Source organism: Geotrypetes seraphini, chromosome 2, assembly GCF_902459505.1.
Source record: "Geotrypetes seraphini chromosome 2, aGeoSer1.1, whole genome shotgun sequence".
Taxonomy (NCBI): domain Eukaryota; kingdom Metazoa; phylum Chordata; class Amphibia; order Gymnophiona; family Dermophiidae; genus Geotrypetes; species Geotrypetes seraphini.
The window spans coordinates 241,763,156-241,780,645 of NC_047085.1; the positions used below are offsets into that span (position 1 = coordinate 241,763,156).

General features: G+C 39.5%; 1 protein-coding gene across 6 annotated transcripts in view; it reads right to left on the minus strand.

Moving 5' to 3' along the window:
- The window catches only part of CDH18 (cadherin 18), a 1,088,060-nt gene that overhangs the window by 311,531 nt on the left and 759,039 nt on the right, over positions 1–17,490 (minus strand). The window contains exon 1 of one of the 6 annotated variants that reach the window (XM_033935276.1): positions 6,478–6,890. The exons of the other annotated variants lie outside the window; for them this stretch is intronic. The gene's annotated coding sequence lies outside the window, so the exon portion shown is untranslated. Of the gene's footprint in view, positions 1–6,477; positions 6,891–17,490 lie in introns of those variants that run through there. 6 annotated transcript variants of the gene reach the window in all.

Below are 17,490 nucleotides of genomic sequence, written 5' to 3' on the forward strand. Positions count from 1 at the left end.
ATAGCGAAACTACTGCAGCAAATTTGCAACCTATCCTTGAAAACAGGCATGATCCCGGAGGATTGGAAGATAGCCAATGTCACGCCCATCTTTAAAAAGGGATCAAGAGGTGACCCGGGAAACTACAGACCAGTGAGTTTGACCTCGGTTCCGGGGAAACTGGCGGAAACACTGATTAAAGAACACATCGATGAACATCTGGAAAGAAACGAACTTTTGAAAACAACCCAACATGGTTTCTGCAGGGGGAGATCGTGCCTAACGAACTTATTGCACTTCTTCGAAGGTATTAACAAACGGATGGACAGAGGAGACCCCATAGACATTATATACCTTGATTTCCAAAAAGCCTTTGACAAGGTGCCTCACGAACGTCTACTCCGGAAACTGAAGAACCATGGAGTGGATGGAGACGTACATAGATGGATCAGAAACTGGTTGGCGGGTAGGAAACAGAGGGTAGGGGTGAAAGGCCACTACTCGGACTGGATGAGGGTCACGAGTGGTGTTCCGCAGGGCTCAGTGCTCGGGCCGCTGTTATTTAATATATTCATAAATGATCTAGAAACAGGCACGAAGTGTGAGATAATAAAATTTGCGGACGATACAAAACTATTTAGTGGAGCTGGGACTAAAGAGGAATGTGAAGAATTGCAAAGGGACTTGAACAAATTGGGGGAATGGGCGGCGAGATGGCAGATGAAGTTCAACGTTGAGAAATGTAAAGTATTGCATGTTGGAAACAGAAACCCGAGGTACAACTATACGATGGGAGGGATATTATTGAATGAGAGCAACCAAGAAAGGGACTTGGGGGTAATGGTGGACATGACAATGAAGCCGACGGCACAGTGCGCAACAGCCGCTAAGAAAGCAAATAGAATGCTAGGCATAATCAAGAAGGGTATTACAACAAGGACAAAAGAAGTTATCCTGCCATTGTATCGGGCGATGGTGCGCCCGCATCTGGAATACTGCGTCCAATATTGGTCTCCGTACCTTAGGAAGGATATGGCGTTACTCGAGAGGGTTCAGAGGAGAGCGACACGCTTGATAAAAGGGATGGAAAACCTCTCATACGCTGAGAGATTGGAGAAACTGGGTCTCTTTTCCCTGGAGAAGAGGAGACTTAGAGGGGATATGATAGAGACTTATAAGATCATGAAGGGCATAGAGAGAGTAGAGAAGGACAGATTCTTCAAACTTTCGAAAAATAAAAGAACAAGAGGACACTTGGAAAAGTTGAAAGGGGACAGATTTAAAACGAATGCTAGGAAGTTCTTCTTTACCCAACGAGTGGTGGACACCTGGAATGCGCTTCCAGAGGGCGTAATAGGGCAGAGTACAGTACAGGGGTTTAAGAAAGGATTGGACATTTTCCTGCTGGAAAAGGGGATAGAAGGGTATAGATAGAGGATTACTGCACAGGTCCTGGACCTGTTGGGCCACCGCGTGTGCGGACTGCTGGGCACGATGGACCTCTGGTCTGACCCAGCAGAGGCATTGCTTATGTTCTTATGTTCTTATGACTTGGCTGCATTAAAAGTGGAGCCACGTCGAGTAAGGTCCCTTTTGCATGGCTGGAAGGGAGTAATGAGAACTGAGGGGGTACTGAAAGTCTCAGTGACTCAGTTAAGTGAATTTTCCCACAAACTGTTGATCAATTGATGGACATGGATATTAGATTAGTACAGCTTGAAACCCATATGGGGTCCCTTAAGCCTCGAATTTCCACATTGTAGGTGACGGGAACTGTTGGGGTTAAGGACAGGTTTTATTGCACAGAGGGGTTCCTGAAGAATCATTCTATTGAAAAACATTTATATTTCTTGGATATTCCTTCAAGTTAGCTTTTGAACTTCAGACATTTTGTTAAGGAAGTATTTTAAGGAAGTGCTATTACTTTCTTATTATTAGTCTTCTTCATCCTCAGCTGGCTTTGCATGCTTTCAACAAAATATAGTTGCTTAATGCTTCAGCCACATTCATCATTGGATCCTATATTTTTCTATTTTACAATGCTTATTTTTCATTCAAATGTGTCATTAAATAGTGATTAACTTATTAAACTTATCTGAGTCATGCTGTATCTTGGATCACCTCTCTTGACATGTCCATGTTTCAAACAAGATTTTCCTCAGGGCTGAGGTTACTCCAAAATTTTTGACCATATAGCAAAATTACTATATGCCAGTCGCATATACTATTTTCATAAAACATCTCCCTTGTTTATCAAGCTACTTATGTAAAATTATAACTTACTTTTAGAAAGAATTGTTCTTTCAACTCACGGACTACAGATTTCTTAGTAGTGGTACAAACCTTTGTAATGGCTCTTGCCTTGCTTACTGTGGAAAATACAAAACAATTCTGAACTTGAAGGAACAAGAATGGATTTTTCGACTGAACTCTCTTGTACTGGAGAGCTTGAATGAAGAACTGGACTGGATGTCACTGATATGATTATGGGATACTGAAGGATACTTACTAAGTGAAGAAATTTGAGAGCTGTATCTCCATTGGCTATTGTGGTGTTGCGAGTGGGTCTTTTAGATCAAAGTATGGAAATGACGTCCGACACCAACTTTCCACAGTAAGCAACGCAGATTGATAGGCTTAGAAACAATAAATCCCCTGGACCGGATGGCATCCATCCGAGGGTAATCAAGGAACTGAAAGAGGTTATAGCTGAACTGCTTCAACTAATAACCAATATGTCAATCAAATCATGAAGGATTCCGGAAGACTGGAAAGTGGCGAATGTTACAACTATTTTCAGGAAAGGTTCAAGGGGAGATCTGAGAAACTACAAACCGGTGAGTCTGACCTTGGTACTGGAAAAGATGGTAGAGGCGCTGATAAAGGACCACATCATTGCCTATTTTGACAGACACGATCTGATGAGGACCAGCCAGCATGGCTTCAACAAAGGAAGATCTTGCTTGACAAACTTACTGCACTTCTTCTAGGGAGTTAACAGGCAGATAGACAAGGGTGACCCAATCAACATTATATATCTGGATTTTCTGAAGGCGTTCGAAAAGGTTACGCATGAACGACTACTTTGAAAAATTGTGAGCCATGCAATCGAAGGTGAAATACTCATGTGGATTAAAAACTGGTTGGCGGATAGGAAGCAGAGAGTGGGGGTAAATGTACAATACTCATTCTGGAAAGCATCACAAGTGGAGTGCCGCAGGGTTTGGTGCTTGGACCTGTGCTCTTCAACATATTTATAAACAATTTTGAAATTGGTACGACGAGCGAGGTCATAAAATTTGCAGACGATACAAAGTTATTCATAGTGAAGACGCAGAAGGATTGCAAAGACCTGCAACGTGACATAAACACGCTCAAGAAATGGGCCGCAACATGGCAAATGAGGTTTAACATGGATAAGTGTAAGGTGATGCATGTCGGTAACAAAATTTTTATACACGAATACAGGATGTCCAGTGCAGTACTCGGCGAGACCACCCCAGGAAAGAGACTTGGGAGTACTGGTCGACAAGTCGATGAAGCCGTCCGCTCAATGTGCGGCGGCAACGAAAAGGGCGAACAGGATTCTAGGAATGATTAATAAGGAGATCACAAACAGATCAGAGAAGGTTATCATGCTGCTGTACCGGGCCATGGTACGACCCCACCTGGAATACTGCATCCAGCACTGATCGCCGTACTTGAAGAAGGACACAGTACTACTTGAAAGGGTCCAGAGAAGAGCAACTGAAATGGTTAAGGGGCTGGAGGAGTTGTTGTACAGTGAGAGATTAAAGAAACTAGGCCTCTTCTCCCTTGAAAAGAGGAGACTGAGAGGGGACATGATCGAAACATTCAAGATAATGAAGGGAATAGACTTGGTAGATAAAGACAGGTTGTTCACCCTCTCCAAGGTAGGGAGAACGAGAGGGCACTCTCTAAAGTTAAAAGGGGATAGATTACGTACAAATGTAAGGAAGTTCTTCTTTACCCAGAGAGTGGTGGAAAACTGGAACGCTCTTCCGGAAGTTGTTATAGGGGAAAACACCCTCCAGGGTTCAAGATGAAGTTAGACAAGTTCCTGCTGAACCAGAACGTACGCAGGTAAGGCTAGACTCAGTTAGGGCACTGTTCTTTGACCTAAGGGCAACCGTGGGAGCAGACTGCTGGCCATGATGGACCATTGGTCTGACCCAGCAGTGGCAATTCTCATGTTCTTATAAACAAGGGAGATGTTTCATGAGCATACTATATGCGGCTGGCATATAGTAATTTTGCTATATTTGACTATAGATAAAAAATTTTGGAGTAACCTCAACCCTGAGGAAAATCTTTGAAACATGGACATGTCGGGAGAGGTGATCCAAGATAAGGTATGATTCAGATAAGTTTTATAAATTAATCACTAATTAATGACAGGTTTGAATGAAAAATAAACATTATAAAATAGAAAAATATAGCATCCAATGATGAATGTGGTTGAAGCATTAAGCAACTATATTTTGTTGAAAGCCTACAATGCCAGCTGAGGATCAAGAAGCCTACTAATTTTTAATTGTTGGGTTTATGCTGATTGTTATTACTATTGAGCAAACAATAATATAGTAGCCAATATTTATTGCTGATTACCAGTACTTTCTTATTAACATAACATAGTTATTTGCCTACAAAAGTTATCAATGAAAATAAGAATGGCATTTCTGATGTTATGGGAGAAGATTCCTTTGGATTGACCAAGGGGCCCTTTTACTAAGGTGCGGTGAAATCTGGTCTTAGCAAATTCTATGGAGGTCTTTCAGGTGCACTAAGCCCAGTTTTACCATGGCATTGAAGCTGGACATTTTTTTTCTAGGTCATGTGCTTATGTTGCCATTAGCAGACAACATCTGCAAAATAAAAATAAAAGAGGGAACATTTACCAACTCCTATTTACAGAGGTATGGGTAGAGTTGCCAGATTTCCTCTTTAAAAAAAGAGGACACCTGGCCCTGCCCTGTTCCGCTCCTAAGCCCGCCATGTTCCGCCTCTGTCTCTGTACATTCCACCCCCAGCCAAGCTTCCAGTCTTTTTCCCTGAGGTCTGGAGGGTCTCTGTGCATGTGCAGGCATTGATATTATGACATCACATGCATGTGTGTGCATGTATGATGTCATCGTGTTGCCATCCATGCATGCGCAATGGGCCTTCAGCCGTGGCCCTGAGCTTGGGGACTTCCAAAACCTGGACAAATTCCAGGTTTTAGAAATCCCTCTGGGCACCCAGACAGTCCTCTAAAAAGAGGAAATGTCTGGGTTTTCCCGGATGTCTGGTAACCCTAGGTATATGTGTTCCTGCATTATCCACTAATGCAAAGTCACTCTAGATAATGCAGGAACACTCACTCTAAGTCCATAATGCCCCCTCTACAAATATACAATAAAACGCTTTAACACATTTTGTGGTAGAATTTTTTCCTGTTCTACATTTGTAAAAGGGCTCCTAAGTTCCTTGAAACATTTCATCAGTTATCCTGCTGGGCTCTTTTTCCTCTAAGCATGACAAACTAGCTGTAGTCTTACTTTAAAAATAATGAGTTAATGATTTTGTGTTTAAAACAGAAATATTTTTTGGATGTGGATAAACTAGGGTTACCAGACATCCAGATTTACCCAGAAGGCTTTTCAAAAACCAGCAAATTGTCCGGGCTTTGAAAAGCTTCCAGCTTGGAACCGTGTCAGGAGGGCATCTGCGCATGCATGGATGCAATGCGGTAACATCACATGCATGCATGTGATGTCATCAAGTCAAACTAAGCATTTTAGCGCATGCTAAATGCTAACGTGTGCATGTTAGCCTATGGATGCGTTAGTATTTAGTGTGTGCTAAACGCACACTAAAATGCATTAACGTACCTTAGTAAAACAGGGGGTTAGTGCAGCAAAAAAGGGAGTACTGTGCGACACAGTCAGATGCCTACAGCCCCTACCTCTGAAATCCGTGTGTGCTATCCTTGTGCTAAATAATTTTTAAATGGACATGTCATAGGTTAGCACATGGACCCCAAGTGAGACCTTAGAGCTTCAATCTATAAATGGTGTATCAATCGGTAGGCGCCTAGAGAAATAGTACCTATTGCACGTCAATCAGATTTAGGCTACCCAAAATAAAATATTGATGGGACTGAGAGAGATGTATTGCTGAAAGCAGTACTATAAAATATAAATGAAAAACCAGCAATAATTTTTTATATACTATGTTAATGATGTTTGAAAAGTGCTTAGAGGTGTAAACTGGAGACTAAAGATGTAGTTGAATCCCAATCTGCTTGTCTCTGATCTTCTCAATCATAGCACTCATGTAGAAGTCCGAGTCAAACAACACTTGGGCTTCTACACATGTGCCCAATAGCTTTATATTGGTGTCCAATAAGAGGGAATTTCATCATGTCACACCACTCTTAAAGAATGCACATTGGCTGCCCATAAACCATAGATTAACACACAAAATTGCCCTACTAACCTTCAAAATTCAAATGTTGAAAGCGCCCTCATTTCTGGAAAGAATACACACTCCTCATGCTCCATCTAGATCATTAAGATCCGAGGATAAACATTAAATCGCAGTTCCTTCCTTAAGAATTATTAAACTAAACTAAAACTTAACTTTATACAGTGCTCCCCCGCAAATTCATGGTCCGCGATTTGCGGTCCCAGTCATTCACAGTATTTTCCGACCGCGAATGCTAAACATTTTGAAAATTAATCATCTTGTACTTTAGCTTATTTTTTAACTTATTGTTAACCGTGTTGAGCTTCCTCTGGTTGACGACCCAGTATACAGTACTGCCCCGATATTCGCGGGGGTTCCGTTCCAGGAACCCCCGTGAATGTTGAAAAAACGCGAATATGGTTTTTAGCAGGGGAGACAGGAGAGGGCAGCCGCAGCGCCGTCAAGTGAAGGAAATCACTCACGGTATGCTCCGACCGCCTCTTCCTGTACTAAAGTCGGGCCTCACCAATCAGGAACTGGTTTGACAGGCAGCTCCTGATTGGTGAGGCCCGACTTTAGTACAGGAAGAGGCGGTCGGAGCATACCGCGAATGATTTCCTTCACTCGACGGCGCTGCAGCTGCCCTCTCCTGTCTCCCCTGCTAAAAACCATATTCGCGTTTTTTCAACATTCACAGGGATTCCTGGAACGGAACCCCCGCGAATATCGGGGCAGTACTGTATACCGGGTCGTCAACCAGAGGAAGCTCAACACGGTTAACAATAAGTTAAAAAATAAGCTAAAATACAAGATGATTAATTTCAAAATGTTTAGCAAATAGAAAGTTTTTAAAGGTTTACAGAAAGATTGAAAAGAGCTGGGACACTCGATGGGGTACAATATTTTCTGTGACAGCATCCCATATATGGAATTTGCTGCCTGTACACTGGAGAGAAGAAACTAATCTAGATAGATTTAAAGGAAATCTTAAATGCTTTGTTTAAAAAGATGCATTTGAACCTTAAAAACTACAAAGCCACCAAATTATATATTTTTTAACCTATTGTTATTCCCTTTTATGCTCTCTTTTTCTTTATGTATTGTAGTTCCTCCCTCTTTCCTGTTGTTCCTATCATCGTCTATTTGTCTATATTAGTCTTTTATTCCTCAAAATATACTGTCTGTTACTCCCTTTTTTTAAAATGTGCATCACATTGAATTTATGATAATGGGCTTTAATCAAAATTTTATTAAACTTTAAACCTGAAATATATATATTGGAGAGGATTCTATGCAGATCGGAATGATTAAAACTTCCTTATTGCATGGAAAAAGAACGCTTTTGGTTTTTCAGATGTTTAATGCAAGCATATTATCATTTAGCCATTGGCTGATTTGATCGAGTTTTAGATTTATTTCTTGAATTTCTTCAGGAGAATTGGGGTTTAAAGAATGTAAGAGCTGAATGTCATCAGCATAGGCAAAGACAGTAAAGCCTATTGATTGTGCAAGAGTTAATAGAGGAGCAAGGAAAAGATTTAAGAGAATTGGTGATTGTATGGAGCCCCGAGGGTTCCCAGTTTTGAGAGTAAGTTTCAGAGGTGGAGTTCTCAAATTTCACCTGGTAGGATCAATTTTTGAAATATGCGGTCAGGGCTGTGCCTGAAATTCATGTAGCTTGTAATATCTGTTGTAGTAGAGCGTGATTAATGGTATCAAATGCTGCTTTAAGATTGAGAGAGATAAGAAGGACAGATTTACGGTGATCCAAATAGTATAGAATTGAATAGGTAAGTCCAATTAGTGAAAGTTCAGTAGAATGGTCTAAAGCCCATTTGATTTGGGTGGAATGCATTGGGGGGTTTTTTCCATGAAAAAAGATAATTGATTAAATACAGTATTCTGTTAGCCTTACTAAGAAGGGAAGATTAGCTATTGATCAGTAGTTTGTACAATCTTCAAGGGGGGAGTTGGGCTGTTTAGGTTTTGGGTGAATGGAAGCAAGTTTCCAGCTTTTAGGCATTGTTCCATTTGAAAGACTATGAGAAATGATCTTTTGAATGAATGGATCACAAATGTTGAAATGCCATTTATGAATAGATGGTGGTATTGCTTTGGAAGTATTATTGGACATTTTCATATTCTGACGTGTCTTTGAATTTCAGATAGTAATGCCACATGATAAATGTGGCTTTTGTGCCAAAAACATTCATCACATTGTTCTCTATTCAACAAAATATCCCTCTTCCATGGACAGATCATTCTCTACTTACTCTTAATACATTTTTCGATAACATCCAATCACCCCTTAAAAGTAACTACTCTAGGATTAATACTTAGCAAAGTTAATCCTCCAATATTAATGATTCACTTGATCTCAATCTTGAAGAATTTTCACATTTTTCAATAGAAGAACAATCAATTGCATTGAACTCCTCAATGCAAAGAATAATGGATAAGGTTGCACCGCTAAAACATTATACAAACAGTATCTCTTCTCTCTCATCTCCTTCCTCCCCTTCCCCCCCCCCCCCGGGCACTCCATTATTCAGATAAGTATCTCTTATCTGTACCCTTTTCCTCTACAGCCAACTCTAGACTCCATCCCTTCTACCTTGCATCTATCTTGTATGCCTGAAACAAACTGGCTGACTCAATATGTCAGGCTCCATCTCTGGCAGTATTCAAATCCAGACTCAAAGCTCAATTATTTGAAGATGCTTTCAATTCCAAACACTAACTCACTTTCTGAGCAACATTAGTCTTATAATTCCCTCTGTAATTCACTCACATGAGCACAGTGTATAGATGTACATTCTTGTCAAGTTTGTCTGTCTTGATTAGATTGTAAGCTCTTTTGATGTACAGTGTTGTGTATGTCTAGTAGTGGTGTAGAAATGATTAGTAGTAGTAAATCCTTGTAGGAAACAATCCACAACTGGAGATCTTCGGGCTCTCAGTCAGATAGATGCCAACTGAGGACTCCACACTCACAGATCCTCACGGTGTGACAGAGGGAGATTAAAAACATAGCCTGCTCCCTGAAACCCAAAGAGATTCACACAGGGGCACCACAACCTGGGCTCAAGCCTCTGATAAATCAAAAGGTGAGCTGGCTCCCAGGGAAGCAGACCCCGAGTCTTGCAGAAGCACAAAGCAGACTGGCTCAAGAGGTACACCTGGGGCTTGCCCTGAGAGCTGCAGCCTGCTCTTGCAGAGTCTTTGTCTTCTTCCAAGCAGAGTAGCCCAAAAATGGGGTCCTTTGGCACTACAGCCTCCTGAAATGGAAGAAAAATACCCCAAAATAATAAAAATTTAACAGAGCAGATCAGAACACAACTTCTCAGTTCACTTGCAAAAGGAAAAACTGAAGAGGGTACTTTAATTGACTAGTAAAGGAGGAGGAGATGAAAGATATGATTGACAACCTTCTGCAAACAGTTTGAGAGCATGGATTGAACACCAAATGTACAGACTCCTGTGTTTATGTAACAAAAATGGCCTTAGTAGGTAGAAAAGGCCTGCATAAGGGCACATTAAGGTTACTTTTTATTGCAGCTTGTAAAAGGACCCATTAGGATCCCATGTACTTAGCACATGGTTCATAGGATAAAATAGAATGCATCATTTAGTGTGTGCTAATTTCTGCTAGTGCAATCTAAGATTTCTTTTTTCCTCTTTTCTTTTTTATTTTTCAGAGCAGTTTTATAGAGACATTGCAACCCTTTATAAAGTATTTGTCAGATACAGGTTTCAAGTCCTCTGCATCTATATATTTGTTTGTTACTGTGCAATAAGTAAGCTATGAAAATAAAGCATTAAAATCACATTATGTCAAATAAATAACCATGGCAACAAGGTTTGCTCGAGATTATTTTGAGAAAGTTGTCAACTGCTATTTTGACTTCTCCTTTGTAAATTTCCTGAAATCATATGTGAGAGTTCTGAAGACATGTTTATTGTGCTGTAAAAATAAATGTGTTTTTTTTTTAAATTCTTTTCATAGAGCATTACAACTCCCTCCCCCAACAAAACAATTATGAGGCAGTTCACAAAAGTATACAATAACATAAAAGGGAAAATAAAGCCATACACATCAAAACAAACAGGACAATTAATTATAGGCTAATGGTAGAAATCTGGAACGTTCTTCCAGAGGCTGTTATAGGGGAAAGCACCCTTCAGGGATTTAAGAAAAGGTTGGATAAGTTCCTACTGGAACAGAACATACGCAGGTAAGGCTAGAGTCAAATAGGGCACTGGTCTTTGACCTAAGGGCCGCCGCATGAGCGGACTGCTGGTCTGATCCAGCAGCAGCAAATCTTATGTTCTTATGAGCTGGCATATGTGCCCTCTGCCCTCTTTGTCAGATATGCCAAGGGTGAACCATCCCAAAGAGTGAGATTTACCACACCAAGAAGTGAGAATGAAGGCCAAATAGTGAGATTTTTCAGATGGAACATCCAGAGTATAAATCTAGAATGATTTTTAAGAGTAATATTGCTTTGCAAATAAATCAAGGCAGCAATAAATGGTATTGGCTTTTCTTTGGAGTCTCTGAAAGAATACAGACAAAGGTAGAGGGAGCAATTTGGTTGAGGTTTATGAGCTGAAAATTGTCTTCCACCCAGTGGTTAAAAATATGTACTGTACATCAGTTCCAGAACAGATGTACTTGCAGTAAAGGGAAAAGGAACAGGGCAAAGGGAAGCAGTACGCAGGAATGTTTGCTCAGGTTTCTTCCTCTTGCTTGGTCCACTTAGTTTACTTCTCTAAGGCTTCTCTCTCATGAAAGCAATGTTCAAGATTAGTGTATTAGTACCGAAGCTCTGAAGACTCAAAGGGATAGATGCACTAAAATCAGCGATTGTCGCTAAACCTGTTTTCACAGCTTTAGCGATGATTGCTTTTACCGACCTTATTCACAAAATGGCCCACCGCATGTTTTACCCACACAAAATATCTGTCCCCTTAAAAAAAATGAAAAAAAGTTCCACACCACCGATTAAGGCCCTATCCCATAACCTCTGACAAATGCATCCCTCCTGCCAATTTTCTCTCATGTTGCATTTATCATGGGTCATTGGAGAGGGCCGTCATTGGTGGTGGGAGACTTTTTCATTTTTTTAATGCCACAATTTATTTATTTAACAATTTATATACTGCATAAAACTATGTGGTTTACACATTAATTGCATACATATAATCCTTGTAGCCCTTTAGTAGCTAAACATATGATACAAACAATAGACAAACATAAAATTTCCATCCCCCAGGGAATAATAATCCAATAACAAAAACAAAAACAAGAATTATCAAATCATAATATCAATACAAACATTATCAAATCATAATTTCAGCAATTAAGATGCAAAAAAAGCATTGAATATTAAATTCAAGGCACAAATATTTTTTAATACTATATCTTAAAACTAAAGAGACTACTGAAACATTAGCATAGGAAGGCATTGACCAAAAGCTGCATTTTTAATATTTTCTTAAAACTGATCTTCTCCGCACAAAATCGCAGAATACCAGGCAGGGCAGTCCAAAGTTTCACACTGGCCACAGACATCAATGATGCTCCAATCCAGACATGCACAATAGACATCCAGCCCTCTGTACTCAATTTCATTGTATTTTCAGATCTTAAATTTCTTCTAGGTTGGTAAATTTCAAAACATCTCTTGTAATACCCTTGGAGAGATATGGTACAGTATCTGATGAATAATTGCAAGAATCTTAAAATGCACTCTTTGCTACATAGGCAACCAATGTAACTGTTTCAATATAGGAAATATATGTGCACTTCTTGGAACCACCATAATCAATCGTGCAGCAGAATTAATTAACATCTGCAATGGCCTCAGTTTCCCTTTAGCAACTCCCAAGTAAAGAGAATTGCAATAGTTCACTCTACTCAGGATTAAAGCTTAGACAACACTGCGAAAATCAAAAGCCGGCAACAAAGGTTTCAATCTGTAAAGAAATTGAAATTGCCCTACTGGATTGTTTTCAGAATTTGCTTTCCCATAATCAGACAGTTATCCAACCACACTCCCAAAACAAGTCATCTCCTTTATTACTGGCAATTTCTCTCCCATCACAACCACATTTTCAATCTCAAAATTGTCTTTTTCACTTTTTAACACCATTCTTCCGTTTTATTAATATTTAACTTCAAATTGTGCTCATCCATCCACTTCACAGTCATTTCCATATATCTTCCTCTGATGTCACTTCCTGGACCCACACCTAGGAAGTGACATCAGAGGAAGAGCCAATGCTGGTATGACAGTAACTTGGGGGTTGCTGGTCATGCCAGGAGCGTTACAGAGGTACAGGGGAAAGGAAGTGGTGCACACATGGCAGGAGGGGTTGGGAATGAGTATGTGGAGGTGGGGGCAGAGAAAAGGGTGGGGGAGGAGCATCACCGCCCTTGGTGCCTCTCACCCTCGCTACACCACTGGACCCTAGTAGAATTGTTGATAGATTCTTTTTATTCTAAAATCTTTGTGCTGTATGCTCCTTTTTAGCAGGTCACAGCAAAATTCAACTCTCATGCGATTTCAAACACTAAACCTGATTCACCAGCCTCTTCTAAAGGGGAGGAATGACATTTTGATGGACTTTTCAACTGCCTACTTTTGTGGCTTATTCAAGATTTTTCTCCCAGATACATATTAATTGGAATCCATTAGATCTTGTGCCCCTCAATTAGTTGAGGGTATGTTACTTCTGGTGTTCATTATGGTGGAAAAAAAAAAGCTTGTCTAAGAGCTTGGTGCCTTCAAATTATATAAACCTCTTTTTATCTTTTGTCAAAGCTAGTTGAGAAGATGGTGTTTAGGCAAATTATAGATCATGTAGCATCAATGACTGTCCAGAACTACCATTAGTCAGCTTATTGGATAGGAAACAATACAGAAACTGTCAATTAAGACCTATTGATGCTAATTGACATTAATTAGAAGTGCACAACTTGGTAGGCACATTCTATGAAGTAGTAGGTGTCACTTATAGTGTACAGATCTATAAAGAGATGTGGCCAAGAGAAGAGCATGGGAGGACCAAGGGTGTTCCTAAAACTTATGTGTACTGATATAGAACATACCCGATCTGCACACAGGTGTAGGTATTTAGGCCTGGTTTTCCTTGATCTAAATGGGTGCACCTAAATGTTATTCAAATCTGTATCCATCAATGTTGTACCTTCATTAAAATTGCTAGGAGTCACTTTTGACTTCAAATTCAACTATCACCTTCATATCAGTACAGTGGTCCAACACTGTTTTTATCGGCTGCAAATGATTAGATCTCTCTCCAATTTGCAAGAACTCTCCTTTCTGAACATCCTGATCCACTCCCTTGTGATTTTCTGCAAAGACTACTGCAATGCTCTCTACAAAGGCATAACAAAAAAAGAAATAAGAAGACTCCAGATAGTAGAGAATACTGCAGTAAAAATAATATTTAATGCAAAAAAAAATATGATCACGTTACTCCCCTCTTACACAAAGCACACTGGTTACCGGCAGAATATAGAATCACCTATAAAATCCTTTTGCTAACATTCAAAACCCAACAAAATAACCAGACAGAATTTATTGATAAACTTCTTATTCCATATAACCCCTCTAAGACTCTTTGATCATTGGCTCAGAATCTTCTTTCTATCCCGTCATTAAAGTACATAAATACAATGAGGTTGACCATATTTACAGTGACTACTCCCTCTCTATGGAATTTTAGCCCGATTTAATTATGAGATGAATCAATTCTTAGTCAATTCAAGACAACGCTGAAAACATTTCTATTTCTTGACGCCTTTGAGAGCTAACTGCCCTTGTAAGGGTGACCTAAAATGATGTTACCTTCAGCAACACCTCCTACTGTTTTCCCCTATACGTTCTCTTTTACTTATAATATTGTAGTTCTTGCCTTCTTACCTTCTGTTCCTGTTTGTCATAGTTTTTAATGTCTTTGAATGTAGTAGTCATCCCTAGAGATACCTTGTCATTTTAAGTTTGTATTTTAGCCAATGTATGGTTTTTTTTAAATTCTTTTTTTAATTTTCAAGCTTTGACAGTGTATTACAATTAATATAACTTTAACAGATTGCATAAAATACACCATATTACACACATTATTGAAGGAAACATCCATTTCCCCCCCTCCTCCCAATTATTAATATATTAAATCATATTATTTATTACAATATTATATTTAAATATTTTTAAACTCTTCCAAATACTTTCCCCTCCCCTCCCCCCCAACCCTGGATGTGTAAGGAAATCTACGAAATAAAATATATATCTCTATTATTGTATGTTAACAAATGCAGTCAACGGGCTCCATACTTTATTAAACGTATTGCTAAGACCCAAGCATTCCGCATTCATTCTTTCCTATTTATATGTATTACACACACTTGCCCACCAGAATGTGTAGTTAAGTCTGTCGTAACATTTCCAGTTCCTTGTGATCATTTGGATGGCTATTCCTGTCATGATCAATAAAAGACGGCTCTTGTATTTATCCAAAACAGACTTTACCTTGCCAATGTATGTGTTTATGATTTTGAGCACCGCTTATAAGCCTGATTAGGCAATATAAGAAATTTTAAATAAACTTGAATCTTGAAACTTAAGGTGTGTGTGCCTTTTATAGAATGACACTAAATACCTTTCTAATCAGCTCTGATGTTTTTGCTGCTATATATTGAATGAAGCCCAAACTGAATCCACTCTAAATGCTAGCAGGATTGAGTGCTAGTCCAGTAATTGCTGAGGACAGCCTTTGCACTTAGCATGTTGTTAAGGCGCTCTAAGTGCAAAATCTTAGCACACTTTAGTCAAATAAATATAAATAGCCAATACAACATAGGGGAATTCAGAATAGAGAATTTTAAGCTACTTAAAAAAAAAAAAATCTGTGATAAAGGGAATGTATGTATTCAGGATTTGGTTTATCTTCCTACTCCATGGAAGGACTTCATTGCCTTCTGTAGAGTTTAAAGATTTTCGGTGAAAGTGGTCCATCATAAGATGTTTCATATAAAGATGTTTAAAGACAGAATCTCACTTTCTGTCTTTGGATCTTATGAAAGCAGAAGCTTTGATAGATGTCTGTGTGAAAAATTTCTTAGTAAAGCTTCAATAAATTAGAAGAAACCTCAAAGTGAGTTAAGATGGTTAGAAAGAAGATGGAGAAAAACATCGGAGAGCAGTATGCAGAATTATTTTGAAATATTGAAAAGTTATAAACCTACTGTTCTAAATGTTAAAAATGAGTGGTTTTCAATGAAGATTAATAAGGCCTTATTAAGGCCAGCTGAGATGTCTGCTATAGTAAACACTCATTAATGATTCCTGAAGTTCCTTAAAGATATCCTATTCCCTCAGTTTATGACCTTACCTCTTTTTTTTTTTTTAAATGAAAATTAGCGTGCTTATGATATATCAAGAAAATAATTTGAAACTAACAGTTTCTGGGATATTGAATAATTGTATCTTGCCATTACTATGATTCAAAGTATTAATACTAATTCAAGTCCTTTGGATATACAGTATTCCCCCATGAATTTGCGGTTCACAAATCACGGGCTCACTCATTTGTGGTCTGCTCCGACTGCCTCTTCCTGTAGAGAAGTCGGGCTACACCAATCAGGAGCTGCATGTCAAAACAGTCCGACTTTACTACAGGATTAGGCGGTCGGAGCAGACAGAGAGTGATTTTCTTCATCTGCTGGCCTCTCCTCCCTCTCCAGCTGCCCTCTCCTGCAATTCACGGAGGTTCCTGGAACGAACCCCCGCAAATTTTGGGGGAGTACTGTAGTATCAATTCTTGTGCTAAAATTGATTACAGAACCCTTATAAGAATTTTTAGCTCCACTGATTTGTTCATCCTTGCAAAAAAGCTACTTATCTGAGAAGTTGAAACAAGTCTTGATGCATGTAGTAAATAAAAATTTGAATGTCTTTAGAAATTATTGTGAGAATATCAGTATTGTCTAATATCAAATTTATTATTTCTTAGTGAATTGCTTAACATGTGGTTCATTAAAAATTGAACAATTTTGTTAAGGTAAATTTTGTTCTAGATGGCCATCAATATAACATTTAGGAATCATGTAGTCCTAAGATACTTCTAACCCTCTTTGATATATTTATAAGTGGATTGGAGAGAGTCTGTTTATATCTATACCCATATTGCATGGACAACCAAATTTTAATTTTATAAAGCCAGGATATAGACATCTAAAACTGCATTATGTCCATATGGTAAGGGAACATGGTATAGGCATGTTTGGGGACAGAATTAAAGAGAGACCAAAAAGCACAGTTACTTACCGTAACAGGTGTTATCCAGGGACAGCAGGCAGATATTCTTGACTGATGGGTGACGGCACCGACGGAGCCCCGGTACGGACACTTTTAGAGTGATTGCACTCTAAGAACTTGGAAAGTTCTGGCAGGCCGCACCGCGCACGCGCGAGTGCCTTCCCGCCCGACAGAGGCGCGCGGTCCCCAGTTATGATAAGCCAGCTAAGAAGCCAACCCGGGGAGGTGGGTGGGACGCAAGAATATCTGCCTGCTGTCCCTGGATAACACCTGTTACGGTAAGTAACTGTGCTTTATCCCAGGACAAGCAGGCAGCTATTCTTGACTGATGGGTGACCTCCAAGCTAACAAAAAGAGGGATGGAGGGAAGGTTGGCCATTAGGAAAACAAATTTTGCAAAACAGATTGGCCGAAGTGTCCATCCCGTCTGGAAAATGCGTCCAGACAATAATGAGATGTAAAAGTATGAACTGAGGACCAAGTGGCAGCCTTGCAGATTTCCTCAATGGGCGTGGACCGGAGGAAAGCAACAGACGCTGCCATAGCTCGGACTTTATGGGCTGTTACCGAACCTTCCAGTGTCAGTCTGGTCTGAGCATAACAGAATGAAATGCACGCTGCCAGCCAATTAGACAACGTACGTTTAGAAACAGGACGTCCTAATTTATTCGGATCAAAAGACAGAAATAGCTGAGGAGCT